Below are 6,587 nucleotides of genomic sequence, written 5' to 3' on the forward strand. Positions count from 1 at the left end.
CAAACCCCCAAATTCCACCACTCACTGTAATCTCCAACAGCTTGGGCCTCGGTTGCCCATCTCTAATAAGAGAAGTGGGCTCTAGACCAGGCATTTCCAACTTTAAGGTGCACACCAAGCACCTGCAGGTCCCTGCAGATCCTGATCCAGGGGGTTGAGCTGGGCTGGAGCTTCTGCGTTTCTGACAAGCACCCAAGTGCTGCGGATGCTGCTGGTCCGGAGACCACACCTGAAGGTAACAGGGAGTAAATGAACTCAATTTCTTCCCACTTCTCAAGGTTTGTGAGCTCCCATAGGATGGGTACACCTTCATGTCTTGTTCATCCTCGTGCTCACTGTTCTAAACACAAGGAGGCAGGACAGTGTGGCAGTTAAGGGCATCTGTCTGATGACAGGCAAACACAAGTTGAATCTCACACTCCATCTGTCTGAGCTGTGTGAAGTCATCTGACCTCTGTGCCTGAATTTCCTGATATGCAAAAGGAAATACCAACAATGCCTTTCTTAGGGTGTGTGTGTGTTTGTGTATGTGTGTGTGTACTTAATGAGAAAATGCTTGTAAAGTACTTAGTACATTGGAAGTGCTCAATGAACATTAGCATTTTTTAGCATTATCATACAATGTGTAGTTACACAATGTACATATGTGTGCATCTTCTTGTTTACTATCCATCTCACCACTCAAGTTTAAGAATTATATACACTGTATCATTCATTATAATAGCCACAGAGCTTAGCACAAGACCTAGCACATAGTAGGTGTTCAGTAAATACTTAGGACAAAAGAGGGAGAAAGGGAGGAAGGAGAAAGGGGAAAGAAAACTAGTGAGCAAGGAGCCACAGAGATAGATCCACCTCTGTCATTTCACAGCCCTGGAGAAGCCCAACCACATGAGCTGTTACTAATGCCACCCACTGTGCTCTCCATCCATCCCTTGGAGCTCCTTCTGGGGCTCTCTCAGGAAGAACCTCCCCATCTGGTAGCCCTCAGCCTCTCCTTTCATTCTGGCTTACAACTGCTCAAGTCTCTCCCCACCTCCAACCCCCTAGAAAACCCTTCTTGCCTCCATCTTCCCATTTCAGGCCTCCTTCCTCCCCTCCCCCTCACTACCATGTTTCTTGAAAGAGTAAGTTTACATGCTGCTGGCCCTGTCTTCACCTCCCACTCATTGCTCAGCCCATAGCAATCTGGCACCCACTCTCACCATTCCTCTGAAAGTGCTGTCTGTGAAGTCCCTCTTCTCTTGGCAGATCTTACAGTCCTTAGTCTGTCCCCATCCTGCCTGATCTCCAGGTAACTTTCTGCACCATTTCCCCCTCTTGCTGTCTTAAAATTCACACTTGCATGCTTTTCTTAACACTGCCTGCCTCAGCTGCTGTTTCTCTCCCTGCTTCTGTCCTCTTAAATCTCATCTCTCTCATGGCTTTATCCGCCCAGTGAAATACTGATGGTTCCCACACCTCCGTCCCCATGCACTGTGCAGGGTATATTCTAAAGCAAAGATCTTGCAGTGTTTGGGGTGAGAGTAGACTGAATTCAGGTAGATGTGGGGTCACATCCAGGCTGTACCCCTTATGAACTGTGTTATCGCTGTCCTCAGGCTGTCTCCTCTGCTAAGTGGGGTTGATACTCGTTCTGACCTTATGGGATGGGTGTGAGGGTTTGCAGGCTGAAAGCATTGAAAGTAATAGGTCTCTGTGAACAGTAGCTGTTATTTTTATTGTGACGATGATGGCAATGTCATTCCCTTGCTGAAAAATCCGCATTGGCTTTCCTTTTTCTACAGAATGAAATCAAATTGCTTATCTTGGCATTCAAAATTACCCCACAGTCTGTCCCAGCCTTTCCTTCTAAATTGATGCCTTTTCTATCCCACACTAAAACTCTATATGAGTACAGTAAAACCTTGGCTTTTGAGTAACCTGTTTTGCGAGTATTCCACAAGGTGAGCAAATGTTTCTAACATCCTAATAAATGAGTGATAGCTTGCCAAACATCACATGATCACAACTGAACCAAGATTCTTCTCTCTCTCTCTCTCTTTCTCTCTCTCTCTTTATCTCTCTCTCTCAATCTCCCTGCGGGATTGTGGGTGGTCGTCTCCCATGCTCAGATGCTCAGTCTCAGGCCACAGCCTTTGGCAGAAATCATTGATTTTTCAGAATGTTGGAAGGTGCCCACAACTGGCACTCGTGTATTTTTTGTCACTTCCAACCACTTATGGACAGTCCTTTTCCATACAAAAGTAAGCTTAGGAATGCTTTGCTTCATTCTCCCAGACTACCTGCAGATATAGACCCTTTCCTCTGCTGCTTTACTGACAGTTACATTAAATACAGTAAATAACAAGAGATTATTAATACTGTATGGTAGTCAACATCTGTGTAAGTGCATACAATGGCCCCCATGCAGAAAAAGGTTGGAAAGAAAGTCAGTAAGAATAAGGAGATGATTACAGTGGAAGTTAAGAAAGAAATCATCGAGAAGTACAAACAAGGTATGGGAGTGGCCAAAACTGCAAGATATTGTAAGAAGTCTACATATGCATCTTACCCACAGAGGAGGAGGGGAAAAAGGGGGAGGAATCCCTCACTTCAAATGAGATTAGCGAGAAGTGTAAAATGTGGGAAACAGTGAAAAATTTTGTAGAAAAGCACCACCCAAATAAGGCTGTAGCAGTGAGAGCAATGAATCTGTTTAGAAACAATGCAATGTTGCATTTTTACAAAATCCTCAAAAGGAGACAAAAGCAAGTGTCATTGGATTGGTTGCCTGTTAAAGTTGCATGAAAAGGAAAAGATTCCATTGAGCCAATAGATAGCAATGATTCAGTTAGTGATACTGAAAGTTGTCCTACACAATAACCCTCCTCTCTCTTGTCTCCCTCACACCAGCCACAAAGGTTTTCAAAGGTAAGTACAGGTTAATTTGCTTATTTTTCTTTATATTTTGTATTTTCGTTATTATTTTGTATTATATTACAGTATTGTAATCATTTTTGTGTGAATATTTTTGGGTTGTGGAACGAATCATCTGATTTTCCATTATTTCTTAGGAGGAAATTCACTTTGATTACAAGTGTGTTTCTGGAACAAATTATGCTCACAAGCCAAGGTTTTACTGTAATTGCATTTGGGGGGAGGATAGGAGGGCGAGGGCATGATGCACAGTACTGCACGTAGAATGGGCAGTAAAGGAAGGAATTCATGTTTGACCTTGACAGTCCTTGTACACAGTAAGCACAGAGTGCCTCAGAGTCCCCCTGTTAAATGAACAACTATAGCAAAATTTTGAGACACAGTCCAACCCTTATTGCAACATTAGGCTGTCACCCCAGAATCTCTGTAAACCTCCTTTGAATCTAATTGCATTTCACTTTATAATGTTCCTTAACATAATTAGCTCCAGGAATTGACTTCCTCTGAGAAGCTATGATTTTCTGAGACCTGCCTGGGGAGCAACCACTGAACAGCATGAGAGGGTGGGGGGTGGCCAGCCTCTGGCACAGACCTGGGCTCAGTTTTGCTGATGGATGCTCATGTGGCCTTGGGTAAGACCTCTTACCTCTGAGCTTTGGTGTCCTTGGTTTATCAAAATGATCTTGATTATCCTCATCTCCCAGGGTGGTCTTAGAAGTAAAGTGAGACTACATGGAGAGAAGAATATTTTACATTACACTAATGTCCCAAACTTACCTCTCAGGGTTTTTGTAAAAAATTTTTTAACATTTATACATTTTTTTAAGAGACAGTGTGAGCGGGGGAGGGACAAAGAGAGGGAGACACAGAATCTGAAACAGGCTCCACACTCTGAGCTGTCAGCCCAGAGCCCGACGCGGGGCTTGAACCCATGAACAGTGAGATCATGACCTGAACCAAAGTCAGACACTTAGCTAAGCCATCCAGGCACCCCTCACCTCTCAGGTTTTAATGTTTCCATATGAAAGTTGACCAAATCAATATTTTCCTCCTAGAATTTAGTAAATAAATGTTTAAAGTCTATCCCCATGCTTACATCAGAGCTCTGGAAAAGACTTATTCTTTTTCCTCTTTCCTTATACGGAAGAACCCACATCTTCCCTATCATTTTGGAGCCTCATCTCTGGGCCTTTTCCATTTTGTTATTTCTTTAGTGGCAGTGACCTGAAGGGCATACACCCAGGCCCCTGGGATGGATGTACTTAGATTGGAGCAAGATGGGAATATGGGCCATGGATCATCCCCAGAGCTGGTCCTGATGCAGCACAGCATAGTGGTTAGGAACAGGGGCTCTACAGTCACACTTCCTGGGTTCAAAGCCCAGGTCTCCCTACTCGGCACATTATTCTGAGCTTCAGTTTCCTTATCTGCAAAATGAGAGTACTAGTAGTATTTGCCTTTAGTTGATATGAAGATTAAATGGGTTGGTATTTGTAAAGCACTTAGATTGTGCCTGAATTAGACATTCCTGTTCAATAAATATATGGTCTTCAAAGAATAGAATTGCCATGACTTCCTTATTCCTTTTTGGGGGCAAGAATTCAAAGTTTTTCGTCTTCCAGAAATAGCCGTCCTGAAGGCTTATTTAAACTTCAGCATGGCTCATTCATTCATTCTCCAAATACTTATGTTCTTCAATTGTCTTCAGATACTTCAGATACTTGAGGTCATGAGGGTGCAAAACTAGATAGAAAGCCTGCCCTGGCAGTATGCTGAAGCCAGCTCATACTAGCTCATGAAAGCCAATTATTAAGTTTTCAGGGATTTTGGGAGCTGTAATTGGGAGCTGGAAGTCTGCTATAGTGGTTGTACTCACACCACAGGAAACTACAAAGGCTATAAATCAGCCCCGCTCCCACTTAGCAAGTGCACCAGCCCACCATTGTGGAATAGTGGAGAAGGCAGATCCTAGTTCAGGAATCGCAGAAATTAATAGAAGTTGGAAATTCTGGTTTACACCATAAAAGGGAGCCTTGCGGGTCTCGAAGAGCTTGTCACTGAGAGACTGACCTTGTCAAGGAGATCAGGGAGGACTCCCTGAGCAAGTGACAGATGAGCTGAAGCCTGAAGGGACAGAAACAATGAAGTGAATGAGGAGGGGTTGGGGGTCCTGAAAGACGATCACTGAGACTGAGGCTGTAGCAGAGAGTGTGGATCAAGATGTGCCTGAAGGGAAAACTTTTTTGAGCAGTGAGTGACATTAGCATATTTGCATTGTAAAGAGATTACTGTGAAAAGTGGTTTATGGAGTAGGGTGAGTGCTATGAAGAGACTACTGTAATAGTCCAGGCAAGAGATGATGCAGCAGCTTACACGAGGGAGGTGGCAGTGGAGAGGAAGAGAGGAAGATAGAGTTGAGCGATATTGGTGGGGGGGTTGGGTGGTAAAACCCACAGAACTTGACCTGGGGCTGCATATGGAGGATGAAGAAAAGGAAGATAGGCCTGCCTGGTTAGTAGAACTCCGGCACTCCACCTTGAAGGGGATGGCCCTGCTCCAGTTTGTGTAGATACACCCACTCTGTCTTGCTCAGGGAGTGATAAGCCACAACCACTGAACCAGTGCACCGTCCTCAATTGTGTGAACAGCTGCAGGACCTAAACACCACATGGTTCCTCTCAAAGGAAGGAAGCTAAAAAGGCATTAGGCACAAGAAAGAACTTCCTACAAATCATCCAGTCTAAAGAATCTGTCCTAGGAGGTAGTAAACTCCTCACATTAGAGATGCTGCCATGAAAGCTAGACTGGCACACAGAACTTATGGACAGGCTGTCCCAATCACAAGAGTCTCTGAGAACACAGTTTTCTGCAAAAACGTTGCCTCACTACCACCACTATAACAGGATTGCATTAACAATACCAATTTCTCACCCTCCCCTGTATCCATGCCATTTGCCATGTAACTCTGCAGGACCCTCCCAGCACTGGAGTTCAGTCATCTGACTTGCTCTGATCACTAGAATGAGGAAGAAGTGATGAGGTGCCAGTTCTAAGCCTTGAGTGACCGTAAATGTTTCTGTTTGGCTTCTGCCATTACCCTGTGAAGGATGTTCTGGGTCAGTCCACAGGTGAGGAGGAAAACAGGATATGGAGCAGAATTGCCCTGGCCTAAGTGCCTCAAGGCAAGCCCAGACTAAAGTAGAGACCTCAGGGACTACAGAGGTATGAGCAAACCCAGCCCAGCCCACCTCCCACCTCCTGACTTAGGAACTGTAATAATCAATGTCTGTTACATTTAGCCATGGAGTGTCAGTGGGCTTTATACACTTTTGTTCATGTCCTTCCCCTTCTCCCCTTTGCTTATCAGGCACAACTCATTCTCTTAAGCCCATTGTAATGCTCATCTTCTTCATGAATTCTAAAATTATTTCTTCACCCTCTAAATTCTTAGGACTGCTTGATCACTGTACCTTCCAGGGTGAAGCATCATTTTGCAGCCTTTATACCACCAGACTGAGGAACTGCCCTCACCAGGTTGCTGTGGTAACATTCTTATTTTAATGCTTTCACTGCTGGTTCAGGGCAAGACCTTTACTCTTAGGGCCAGAATTAAGATGGACGGGTGACCCTGCCTGGGAACACCTCCCTCCCCTTGCCTCTTAGCCACC

The sequence above is a fragment of the Acinonyx jubatus genome, chromosome A2 (assembly GCF_027475565.1).
Source record: "Acinonyx jubatus isolate Ajub_Pintada_27869175 chromosome A2, VMU_Ajub_asm_v1.0, whole genome shotgun sequence".
Lineage (NCBI taxonomy): Eukaryota > Metazoa > Chordata > Mammalia > Carnivora > Felidae > Acinonyx > Acinonyx jubatus.